The sequence below is a fragment of the Carcharodon carcharias genome, chromosome 30 (assembly GCF_017639515.1).
Source record: "Carcharodon carcharias isolate sCarCar2 chromosome 30, sCarCar2.pri, whole genome shotgun sequence".
Taxonomy (NCBI): domain Eukaryota; kingdom Metazoa; phylum Chordata; class Chondrichthyes; order Lamniformes; family Lamnidae; genus Carcharodon; species Carcharodon carcharias.
The window spans coordinates 32,316,110-32,329,322 of record NC_054496.1 but is presented as its reverse complement, the minus strand read 5'-3'; the positions used below and the strand labels follow the sequence as shown (position 1 = coordinate 32,329,322).

Sequence of the window (13,213 nt, the reverse complement as noted above, 5' to 3'; positions counted from 1 at the left end):
GTGTGTGTGTTGTGTGTGTTGTGTGTGTGTCATTGGGTGTGTTGTGTGAATGTGTCATTGTGTGTTTTGCGTGTGTGTCATAGTGTGTGGTGTGTCTGTGTGTGTGTGTGTCATAGTGTGTGTGTGTGTGTGTGTGTGTGTGTGTCATTGTGTTTGTGTGTGTGTCATTGTGTGTGTGTGTGTGTGTGTGTGTAATTTTGTGTGGTGTGTGCCATTGTGTGTAGTGTGCGTGTGTCATTGTGTGTGTGTGACATTGTGTGTCATTTATGTGTGCTTGTCATTGTGTGTGTGTGTCATTGTGTGTTGTGTGTGTGTATTGTGTGTGTGTGGCATTGTGTGTGGTGTGTGTGTTGTGTGTGTGTGTGTCATTGTGTGTGTGTGTCATTGTGTATGTGTGTGTATTGTGTGTGTGTGTGTGTCATTGTGTATGGTGTGCGTGTGTCATTGTGTGTGTGTGTCATTGTGTGTCATTGTGTGTGTGCTTGTAATTGTGTGTGTGTGTCATTGTGTGTTGTGTGTGTGTTGTGTGTGTGTATTGTGTGTGTTTGTGTGGCATTGTGTGTGGTGTGTGTGTTGTGTGTGTGTGTGTGTCATTGTGTATGTCTGTGTGTCATTGTGTGTGTGTGTCATTGTGTGTTTGTGTGTCATTGTGTATGTGTGTGTCATTGTGTGTGTGTGTCATTGTGTGTGTGTGTGTGTCTGTCAGTGTGTGTGTGTCATTGTGTGTGCGTTTGTGTGTCATTGTGTGTGTGTGTGTGTGTGTCTGTCATTGTGTGTGTGTGTATGCGTGTGTGTGTGTTTGTGTGTGTGTGTGTGCCTGTGTGCACGTGTGTTTGAGTGTGTCATTGTGTGTAAGTGTGTGTGTGTCATTGTGTGTTGAGTGTGTGTGTGTGTGTCATTGTGTGTGTGCGTGTGCATATGTGTTTGTCATTGTGTGTGCATGTGTGTGTATGCGTGTGTGTGTGTTTGTGTGTGTGTTTGCCTGTGTGCACGTGTGTTTGAGTGTGTCATTGTGTGTTGAGTGTGTGTGTGTGTGTGTGTGTGTGTCACTGTTTGTTGTGTGTGTGTGTTGTGTGTTGTGTGTGTGTTGTGTGTGTGTGTGATTTTGTGTGTGTGCGTCATTGTGTGTGTGTCTGTGTGTGTGTCATTGTGTGTGTGTCTCATTATGTCTGTGTGTGTGTCATTGTGTGTGTGTGTCATTGTGTGTGTGTGCCATTGTGTATGTGTTTGTGTCATTGTGTGTGTGTGTCATTGTTTGTGTGTGTGTTTGTGTGTCATTTTGTGTGGTGTGTGTGTCATTGTGTGTGGTGTGTGTGTGTCATTGTGTGTCATTGTGTGTATGCATGTCATTGTGTGTGTGTGTCATTGTGTGTGTGTGTCATTGTGTATGTGTTTGTGTCATTGTGTATGTGTGTCATTGTGTGTGTGTGTGTGTCATTGTGTGTGTGTGTCATTGTGTATGTGTGTGTGTCATTGAGTGTGTGTGTGCATGTCATTGTGTGTTGAGTGTGTGTGTGTCATTGTGTGTGTTGTGGGTGTGTGTCATTGTGTGTGTTGTGTGAATGTGTCATTGTGTGTTTTGTGTGTGTGTGTGTCATTGTGTGGTGTTTGTGTGTGTGTGTGTCATAGTGTGTGGTGTGTGTGTCATTGTGTGTGTGTGTGTGTGTCATTGTGTGTGTGTGTCATTGTGTATGTGTGTGTGTCATTGAGTTTGTGTGTGTGTGTCATTGTGTGTGCTGTGTGTGTGTCATTGTGTGTGTTGTGTGAATGTGTCATTGTGAGTTTTTTGTGTGAGTGTGTCATTGTGTGGTGTTTGTGTGTGTGTGTGTCATAGTGTGTGGTGTGTGTGTCTTTGTGTGTGTGTGTCATTGTGTTTGTGTGTGTGTGTGTGTGTCATTGTGTGTGTGTCATTGTGTATGCGTGTGTGTCATTGTGTAGGTGTGTGTGCTATTGTGTGTGTGTGTGTCAGTCATTGTGTGTGGTGTGTGTGTGTCATTGTGTGTGTGTGTGTTATTGTGTATGTGTGTGTGTCAGTGTATGTGTGTGTGTGTGTGTGTGTGTCATTGTGTGTGTGTGTCTGTCATTGTGTGTGTGTGCGTTGTTGTGTGTGTGTGTGTGTTGTGTGTGTGTGTCATTGTGTGTGCCATTGTGTGTGTATGTTCTGTATGTGTGTGTGTGTCATTGTATGTGTGTGTTCTGTGTGTGTGTGTGTGTGTGTGTCATTGTGTGTGTGTCATGTGTGTGCATATGTGTGTATGTGTGTGTGTGTGTTCCTGTGTGCATGTGTGTGAGTGTGTCATTGTGTGTCAGTGTGTGAGCTTGTCATTGTGTGTTGAGTGTGTGTGTGTGTCATTGTGTGTTTTGTGTGTGTGTGTGTGTGTGTGTGTCATTGTGTGTTGTGTGTGTGTCATTGTGTGTTGTGTGCGCGTGTCATTGTGTGTTGTGTGTGTCATTGTGTGTGTTGTCTGTGTGTGTCATTGTGTGTGTTGTGTGAATGTGTCATTGTGTGTTTTATGTGTGAGTGTGTCATTGTGTGTTGAGTGTGTGTGTGTGTCATTGTGTGTTTTGTGTGTGTGTCATTGTGTGTGGTGTGTGTGTGTGTGTGTCATAGTGTGTGGTGTGTGTGTGTGTGTGTCATTGTGAGTGTGTGTGTCATTGTGTATGTGTGTGTGTTATTGTGTAGGTGTGTGTGCTATTGTGTGTGTGTGTGTCAGTCATTGTGTATGGTGTGTGTGTGTCATTGTGTGCGTGTGTGTGTGTTATTGTGTATGTGTGTGTGTCAGTGTGTGGGTGTGTGTGTGTGTCATTGTGTGTGTGTGTATTGTGTGTGTGTGTCATTGTGTGTGTCATTGTGTGTGTGTGTTCTGTATGTGTGTGTGTGTGTGTGTGTCATTGTGTTTGTGTGTTCTGTGTGTGTGTGTGTGTGTGTGTGTGTGTGTGTGTGTGTGGTGAGGGGGATGGACCCAGTGACATTCCCACTCTTGGCCTGGAAATGGCTCCTCAGACATCAAACGGAAAGTTGAAATGGCCAAGAATGGGGTCTCCTTTCTCAGAATGAAATGCCTCCGATAGATCAGGAGCAGAGAACTGATGAGACACTCAGGAGTGACCTGGATTGTTCTATGGGACTGGCCCAAGGTGAGACCTGAAAGACTATGTCCACCATCAACATCAGGATGAGAGATGGGTAGTGGGTAACGGTCAGCCTCCCTCAGGATTAGTGAGGGAGTGAGGGAGTCTCTCCCTCAGGGTTGTGAGGGAGCAAGGGAGCCTCTCCCTCAGGGTTAGTGATGGAGTGAGGGAGCCTCTCCCTCAGGGTTAGTGAGGGAGTGAGGGAATATCTTCCTCAGGGTTAGTGAGGGAGTGAGGTAGCCTCTCCCTCAGGGTTAGTGAGGGAGTGATGGAGCCTCTCCCTCAGGGTTAGTGAGGGAGTGAGGGAGTCACTCCCTCAGGGTTAGTGAGGGAGTGAGGAAGTCCCTCCCTCAGGGTTAGAGAGGGAGTGAGGCAGCCTCTCCCTCAGGGATAGTGAGGGAGTGAGGGAGTCCCTCCCTCAGGGTTAGTGAGGGAGTCCCTCTCTCAGGGTTAGTGAGGGAGTGATGGAGTCTCTATCTCAGGGTTAGTGAGGGAGTGAGGGAGCCTCTCCCTCAGGGTTAGTGAGGGTGTGAGGGAGTCTGTCCCTCAGGGTTAGAGAGGCAGCGAGGGAGTCTTTCTCAGGGTTCATGAGGGAGTGAAAGAGTCTCTCCCTCAGGGTTAGTGAGGGAGTGAAGGAGCCTCTCCCTCAGGGTTTGTGAGGGAGTGAGGGAATATCTCCCTCAGGGTTTGTGAGGGGATGAGGGAGTCTGTCCCTCAAGGTTAGAGAGGCAGCGAGGGAGTCTTTCTCAGGGTTAGTGAGGGAGCGAGAGAGCCTCTCCCTCAGGGTTAGAGAGGGAGTGAGGGAGTCTCTCCCTCAGGGTTAGTGAGGGAGTGAGGGAGTCTCTCCCTCAGGGTTAGTGAGGGAGTGAGGGAGTCTCTCCCTCAGGGTTAGTGAGGGAGTGAGGGAGTCTCTCCCTCAGGGTTAGTGAGGGAGTGAGGGAGTCTCTCCCTCAGGGTTTGTGAGGGGGTGAGGGAGTCTCTCCTTCAGGGTTAGTGAGGGATTGAGAGAGTCTCTCCCTCAGGGTTCATGAGGGAGTAAGGGAGTCTCTCCCTCAGGGTTAGTGAGGGAGTAAGGGAGACTGTTCCTCAGGGTTAGTGAGAGAGCAAGAGAGCCTCTCCCTCAGGGTTAGAGAGGAGGTGAGAGACCCTCTCTCTCAAGGTTAGTGAGGGAGTGAGAGAGCCTCTCCCTCAGGGTTCGTGAGGGAGTGAGGGAGTCTCTCCCTCAGGGTTAGAGAGGGAGTGAGGGAGTCTCTCCCTCAGGGTTAGAGAGGGAGTGAGGGAGTCTCTCCCTCAGGGTTAGAGGGGGAGTGAGGGAATCTCTCCCTCAGGGTTAGTGAGGGATCGAGAGGTTCTCTCCCTCAGGGTTAGAGAGGGAGTGAGGGAGTCTCTCCCTCAGGGTTAGCGAGGGAGTGAGGGAGTCTCTCGCCCATGGTTAGAGAGGGAGTGAGGGAGTCTCTCCCTCAGGGTTAGCGAGGGAGTGAGGGAGTCTCTCCCTCGGGGTTAGTGAGGGAGTGAGGGAGTCTCTCCCTCAGGGTTAGCGAGAGAGTGAGGGAGTCTCTCCCTCAGGGTTAGTGAGGGAGTGAGGGTGTCTCTCCCTCTGGGTTAGCGAGGGAGTGAGGGAGTCTGTTCCTCAGGGTTAAAGAGGGAGTGAGGGTGTCTCTCCCTCAGGGTTAGTGAGGGAGTGAGGGAGTTTCTCCCTCAGGGTTAGTGAGGGATCGAGAGGGTCTCTCCCTCAGGGTTAGAGAGGGAGTGAGGGAGTCTCTCCCTCAGGGTTAGTGAAGGAGTGAGGGAGTCTCTCCCTCAGGGTTAGCGAGGGAGTGAGGGAGTCTCTCACCCATGGTTAGAGAGGGAGTGAGGGAGACTCTCCCTCAGGGTTAGTGAGGGAGTGAGTGAGTCTCTCCCTCAGGGTTAGCGAGGGAGTGAGGGAGTCTCTCCCTCAGGGTTAGTGAGGGAGTGAGGGAGTCTCTCCCTCAGGGTTAGTGAGGGAGTGAGGGAGTCTCTCCCTCAGGGTTAGTGAGGGAGTCTCTCCCTCAGGGTTAGTGAGGGAGTCTCTCCCTCAGGGTTAGAGAGGGAGTGAGGGTGTCTCTCCCTCTGGGTTAGCGAGGGAGTGAGGGAGTCTGTTCCTCAGGGTTAAAGAGGGAATGAGGGTGTCTCTCCCTCAGGGTTAGTGAGGGAGTGAGGGAGTCTCTCCCTCAGGGTTAGTGAGGGAGTCCCTCCCTCAGCGTTAGAGAGGGAGTGAGGGTGTCTCTCCCTCTAGGTTATCGAGGGAGTGAGGGATTCTGTTCCTCAGGGTTAGAGAGGGAGTGATGGTGTCTCTCCCTCAGGGTTAGTGAGGGAGTGAGGGAGTTTCTCCCTCAGGGTTAGTGAGGGATCGAGAGGGTCTCTCCCTCAGGGTTAGAGAGGGAGTGAGGGAGTCTCTCCCTCAGGGTTAGTGAAGGAGTGAGGGAGTCTCTCCCTCAGGGTTAGCGAGGGAGTGAGGGAGTCTCTCACCCATGGTTAGAGAGGGAGTGAGGGAGACTCTCCCTCAGGGTTAGTGAGGGAGTGAGTGAGTCTCTCCCTCAGGGTTAGCGAGGGAGTGAGGGAGTCTCTCCCTCAGGGTTAGTGAGGGAGTCTCTCCCTCAGGGTTAGTGAGGGAGTCTCTCCCTCAGGGTTTGAGAGGGAGTGAGGGTGTCTCTCCCTCTGGGTTAGCGAGGGAGTGAGGGAGTCTGTTCCTCAGGGTTAAAGAGGGAATGAGGGTGTCTCTCCCTCAGGGTTAGTGAGGGAGTGAGGGAGTCTCTCCCTCAGGGTTAGTGAGGGAGTCCCTCCCTCAGCGTTAGAGAGGGAGTGAGGGTGTCTCTCCCTCTAGGTTATCGAGGGAGTGAGGGATTCTGTTCCTCAGGGTTAGAGAGGGAGTGATGGTGTCTGTCCCTCTGGGTTAGTGAGGGAGCGAGGGAGTCTGTTTTTCAGGGTTAGAGAGGGAGTGAGGGTGTCTCTCTCTCAGGTTTAGTGAGGGAGTGAGGGAGTCTCTCCCTCAGGTTTAGAGAGTGAGTGCGGGTGTCTCTCCCTCTGGGTTAGTGAGGGAGTCTCTCCCTCAAGGTTAGTGAGGTAGTTTCTCCCTCAGGTTTAGAGAGGGAGTGAGGGTGTCTGTTCCTCAGGGTTAGCGAGGGAGTCTCTCCCTCAGGTTTAGAGAGGGAGTGAGGGTGTCTGTTCCTCAGGGTTAGCGAGGGAGTCTCTCCCTCAGGTTTAGAGAGGGTGTGAGGGAGCCTTTCCCTCAGGTTTAGAGAGGGAGTGAGGGAGTCTCTCCCTCTTCCCATTCCCTGTCAGGATTGAGGCCAGGCAGTGTGTCCTCAGTGTTAGGTTTGTAGTGAGAGGGGGAGCAGGGGTCATGGTGTCTTGACCCTCTCCCCAGGGTTAGGAGCTGCGAGTGAGGGAAGGGGCTGGCTGTGTGTGAACAGGGGTATCCACAGCCTTTTGCTTTGTGGTTGAGGGCTGCACAGATGGAGCGAGTGCAGGATCTGGCCTCTGGAGAGCTGTCAGATTGATGTTGGAGATTCACTTCCTCAGTCAGAGATATAAAACGGTGTACTCACTGTGAACAGAACGCGTCAGCAACAGGAAATCCCAGTGACAGGCCGACTGATGTGTCAGTGCTAGTCACAACATGGCCATGGCCGGCCTCTGTTTGCTCTTTGATCTCTCTCTGTCCGTTTCTCTCACTGCACCCCCGACCCCCACACCCCCACCTTCCGTCCCCGTCTCTGTCTTTCTCTCCTTTTCTCCCTCTCCGTCTCTTTCTTTGTATTTTTCTCCCTCTTTTGTCCCTCACTCTCCTCGGCCCTTTTCCCTCTCTCTTTCTCTCTCTCTCTCTCTCTTTCTCTCTCTCTCTCTCCCTCTCTCCAGCTTTCTCTCCCCTATCTCTCTCCACCTCTCCCTCCCTCTCCCCTCTCGCACTCTCTCTCTCCCCCCTCTATCTCTCTCTCTCTCTCCCCCCGTCTATCTCTCTCTCTCTCCCCCCCTCTATCTCTCTCTCACTCCCCCGTCTATCTCTCTCTCTCTCCCCCCCTCTATCTCTCTCTCTCTCTCCCCCCTCTATCTCTCTCTCTCCCCCCCCTCTATCTCTCTCTCACTCCCCCGTCTATCTCTCTCTCTCTCCCCCCCTCTATCTCTCTCTCTCTCTCCCCCCTCTATCTCTCTCTCTCTCCCCCCTCTATCTCTCTCTCTCTCTCCCCCCTCTATCTCTCTCTCTCCCCCCCTCTATCTCTCTCTCACTCCCCCGTCTATCTCTCTCTCTCTCCCCCCCTCTATCTCTCTCTCTCTCTCCCCCCTCTATCTCTCGCTCTCTCCCCCCCTCTATCTCTCTCTCTCTCCCCCCTCTATCTCTCTCTCTCCCCCCCCGTCCCTCTCTCTCCCTCCCTCTCTCCCTTTCCCTCCCCCTCTCCCTCTCTATAAAGTTAGCTGCTGAACTCCATTTCTGCTCTTTGAGCTGTCAGTCAGAGCTGGTCTGGCTCTGTGCTCTTAAAAACTCACGTGACCTGACTTTTCTGTGGCAAGTTGCTATGGCGACTCAAGATTGCCTAGAGCGAGTTTGACAAAGCTAGAAAAACAGAATTTGTTTTTCAATGTAATCTGCAACAGCTGATTAAAGGATAGGAGTGGGGGAAGGAAAGGAGAGAAAAAGGAGAGGGGAGGGGAGGGGGGCAAGGTGAGATCAGAAGAACAAGAGGGAATGGAGAAGAAGAGGGGAAAGGCGGTGGGAAATAGAAGCAGGGAGGGTAGAGAGGAGAGGAATGGTGGAGAGGGGGTGGAGGAGGGGAGAGAAAGAGCGAGAAGATGGTACAGGAAGAGTGGGGAGTGGGAGGAGAGATAGAGGAAGCAAGCGAAGGATAGGAGGGTAGGGGAGTGAGGAGAGGAGAAGGAGGAGAAAGGAGGGGATGGAATCGCCAATGTCATACAGTCTGATGTGATATGATGCGATGATATACGGTGTGATGTGTTACGGTGCAATGTGACACGGTGCAATGTGTTACGGTGCAATGTGTTACGATGTGATGTGATACGATGCGATGTGATACGGTGCGATGTGATATGATGCGATGTGATACGATGCGATATGAAACGATCCGATATGATATGGTGCGATGTGATATGGTGCGAAGTGTTAAGGTGCAATGTGATACGGTGTGATGTGAGACAGTGCGATGTGATACAATGCGATGTGTTACGATGTGATGTGATACGATGCGATGTGATATGGTGCGATGTGTTACGATGCGATGTGATACCGTGCGATGTGATACGGTGCGATGTGATACGGTGCGATGTGTTACGATGCGATGTGATACGGTCCGTTATGATATGGTGCGATGTGATACGGTGTGATGTGTTACAATGCGATGTGATACGGTGCAATGTGATACGATGCGATGTGATACTGTGTGATGTGAAATGGTGCAATGTGAAATGGTGCGATGTGACGCAGTGCGATGTGATACGGTGCGATGTGATACGATGCGATGTGATACAGTGCGATGTGTTATGATGCGATGTGATACGATGCGATGTGATATGGTGCAATGTTATACGGTGCAATATGATATGGTGCGATGTGATACGATGCAATATGAAAAGGTCCGATATGATATGGTGCAATGTGATACGGTGCGATGTGATACGGTGCGATGTGTTACGATGCGATCTGATACGGTGCGATGTGATACGGTGCGATATGCTACGGTGCGATGTGAAACGATGCGATGTGATACAGTGCGATGTGATACGGTGTGATGTGACATGGTGCGATCTGATACGGTGCAATGTGATAGGGTGCGATGTGTTACGATGCGATGTGATAAGGTGTGATGTGAGACAGTGCGATGTGATACGATGCAATGTGTAAGGATGCAATGTGATGCGATGCGATATGGTGCGATGTGATACGGTATGATGCGTTACGATGCGATCTGATATGGTGCGATGTGATATGGTGCGATGTGCTATGGTGCGATGTGATAGGATGTGATGTGATATGGTGCAATGTGAAATGGTGTGATGTGATACGGTGCGATGTGATACGGTGCGATGTGACATGGTGCGATCTGATACGGTGCGATGTGATAGGGTGCGATGTGATACGGTGCGATGTGATATGATGTGATATGATACGGTTCGATATGATACGGTGCGATGTGATATGGTGCGATGTGATATGGTGCGATGTGACGCAGTGTGATGTGATACGTTGCGATGTGATACAATGCGACGTGAAATGATGTGACGTGATACGTTGCAATGTGATAATGTGCGATGTGATACGGTGCGATGTCATACAGTGCGATGTCATACAGTGCGATGCGATACAGTGCGATGTGGTATGGTGCGATGTGATATGGTGCGATGTGATACGGTGCGATGTGTTATGATGCGATGTGATAGGGTGCATTATGATACGGTGAGATGTGATACGGTGCGATGTGTTACGATGCGATGTGATACGGTGCGATGTTATACGGTGCGATGTGATACGGTACGATGTGTTACGATGTGATGAGATACGGTCCATTATGATACGGTGCGATGTGATACGGTGCGATGTGTTACGATGTGATGTTATACGGTGCGATGTGATACGATGTGATGTGAAACGATGCGATGTGATACGGTGTGATGTGATACGATGCGATGTGATACTGTGTGACGTGATACGGTGCAATGTGATACGATGCGATGTGATACGGTGCGATGTTATACGGTGCAATATGATACGGTGCGATGTGATACGATGCGATATGATACGGTCCGATAAGATACGGTGCAATGTGATACGGTGCGATGTGTTATGATGCGATGTGATACGGTGTGATGTGAGACAGTGCGATGTGATACGATCCGATGTGTTACGATGCAATGTGATATGATGCAATGTGATATGGTGCGATGTGATACGGTATGATGCGTTACGATGCGATCTGATATGGTGCGATGTGATACGGTGCGATGTGCTACGGTGCGATGTGATACGATGCGATGTGATACGGTGCGATGTGATATGGTATGATGTGATACGGTGCGATGTGATACGGTGCGATGTGACATGGTGCGATCTGATATGGTGCGATCTGATATGGTGCGATGTGATAGGGTGCGATGTGATACGGTGCGAAGTGATACGATGCGATATGATACGGTCCGATATGATACGGATCAATGTGATATGGTGCGAGGTGTTATGATGCGATGTGATATGGTGTGATGTGAGACAGTGCGATGTGATACGATGCAATGTGTTACGATGCAATGTGATACAATGCGATCTGATACGGTGCGATGTGACACGGTGCGATGTGCTATGGTGCGATGTAATACCATGCGATATGATATGGTCCGATATGATACGGTGCGATGTGATACGGTGCGATGTGTTACGATGCGATCTGATACGGTGTGATGTGATACGATGCGAGACGGTGTGATGTGATATGGTGCGATGTGATACGGTGCGATTTGATACGATGCGATGTGATACGATGCGATATGGTGTGATGTGATACAGTGTGATGTGATATGGTGTGATTTGATATGGTGCGATGTGATACGGTGCGATGTGATACAGTGCGATGTGATACGGTGCGATGTGATACGGTGCGATGTGATACCGTGTGATGTGATATGGTGCGATGTGATATGGTGCCGTGTGTTACGGTGCGATGTGATACGATGTGATGTGATACTGTGCAATGTGATACATTGCGATGTGTCATGGTGCGATCTGATATGGTGCGATTTGATAGGGTGCAATGTGATAGGGTGCGATGTGATACCATGTGATATGATATGGTCCGATATGATACGGTGCGATGTGATACGTTGCGATGTGTTACGAAGCGATCTGATACGGTGTGATGTGATATGATGCGAGACGGTGTGATGTGATATGGCGCGATGTGATACGGTGCGATTTGATACGATGCGATGTGATACGATGCGATACGGTGTGATGTGATACGGTGTGATGTGATATGGTGTGATTTGATACGGTGCGATGTGATACGGTGAGATGTGATATGGTGCGATGTGATGTGGTGCGATGTGATACAGTGCGATGTGATACGGTGTGATGTGATATGGTGCGATGTGAAACGGTGCGATGTGATACAGTGCGATGTGATACGGTGTGATGTGATATGGTGCGATGTGATACGGTGCGATGTGATACGGTGCAATGTGATACCATGTGATGTGATACGGTGCGATGTGAAATGGTGCCGTGTGTTACGGTGCGATGTGATACGATGTGATGTGATACGATGCGATACAGTGCGATGTGATATGGTGCGATGTGATACGGTGCGATGTGATACGGTGTGACTTGATACGATGCAACGTGATATGGTGCGATGTGATACGGTGTGATGTGATACGATGCGACGTGTTACGGTGCAACACGATACGGTACGATGCGATGTGATATGGTGCGATGTGATACGGTGCGATGTGATACGGTGTGACTTGATACGATGCGACGTGATATGGTGCGATGTGATACGGTGCGATGTGATATGATGCAATGTGATACGGTGCGATGTGATATGGTGCGATGTGTTACGGTGCGATGTGATACAATGCGATGTGATACAGTGCAATGAGTTACGGTGTGATGTGATTCTGTGCGATGTGATACGGTGCGACGTGATATGGTGTGATGTGACGTAGTGCGTTGTGATGCAGTGTGATGTGATACGTTGCGATGTGATACGATGCGACGTGATATGATGCAATGTGATACGTTGCAATGTGATACTGTGCGATGTGATATGGTGCGATGTGAAACGGTGCGATGTGTTACGGTGTGACATGATACGATGGAACGTGATACGATGTGACGTGATATGGTGCGATGTGATATGGTGTGACATGATACGATGCGATGTGAAACAGTGCGATGTGATACGGTGCGATGTGATATGGTGCGATGTGATATGGTGCGACGTGAAACGGTGCGATGTGATACGGTGCGATGTGATACGGTGCGATGTGATATGGTGCGATGTGATACGGTGCGATGTGATACGGTGCGATGTGATATGGTGTGATGTGATATGGTGCGATGTGATACGGTGTGATGTGATATGGTGCGATGTGATACGGTGCGATGTGATAAGGTGCGATGTGATACTGTGCGATGTGATGCAGTGCGATGTGACGCATTGCGATGTGATACGTTGCGATGTGATATGATGCGACGTGATACGATGCGACGTGATACGTTGCAATGTGACACTGTGCGATGTGATCCGGTGCGATGTGATACTGTGCGATGTGATACGATGCGACGTGTTACGGTGCGACATGGTACGGTATGATGTGAAACGCTGCGATGTGATACGGCGCGTTGTGAAATGGTGTGATGTGATACGGTGTGACTTGATACGATGCGACGTGATATGGTGCGATGTGATACGGTGCGATGTGATACGATGTGACGTGTTACGGTGCGCCATGATACGGTGCGATGTGATACGATGCGATGTGATGCAGTGCGATGTGATAGGGTGCGATGTGACACGGTTCGATGTGCTACGGTGCGATGTGGTACAGTGCGATGTGATACGCTGCAATGTGATACGGTGCGATTTGATACGGTGCGATGTGATACAGTGCGATGTGAAATGGTGCGATGTGATACGGTGTGACATAATACGATGCGATGTGAAATGGTGCGACGTGATACGGTGCGATGTGATACGGTGCGATGTGATACGGTGCGATGTGATATGGTGCGATGTGATACGGTGCGATGTGATAAGGTGCGATGTGATACGGTGTGATGTGATATGGTGCGATGTGATACGGTGCGATGTGATACAGTGAGATGTGATAAGGTGTGATGTGATACTGTGCGATGTGATACGGTGCGATGTGATACGATGCGATGTGTTACGGTGTGACATGATATGGTACGATGTGATACGATGCGATGTGATACGTTGCGATGTGATACGGTTCGATGTGTTATGGTGCGATGTGATACAGTGCGATGTGATATGATGCATTGTGATACGGTGCGATGTGTTACGGTGCGATGTGATATGGTGCGATGTAACGC

At 50.1% G+C, this 13,213-nt stretch overlaps 1 protein-coding gene across 1 annotated transcript in view; it reads right to left on the bottom strand.

The window, feature by feature from the left end:
• The window catches only part of LOC121271204 (volume-regulated anion channel subunit LRRC8D-like), a 397,497-nt gene extending 390,674 nt beyond the window's left edge, over positions 1-6,823 (bottom strand). Inside the window, exon 1 of the mRNA XM_041176985.1 lies at positions 6,702-6,823. The gene's annotated coding sequence lies outside the window, so the exon portion shown is untranslated. The remainder of the gene's footprint in view (positions 1-6,701) is intronic.
• Between the last annotated feature and the right edge of the window lie 6,390 nt (positions 6,824-13,213).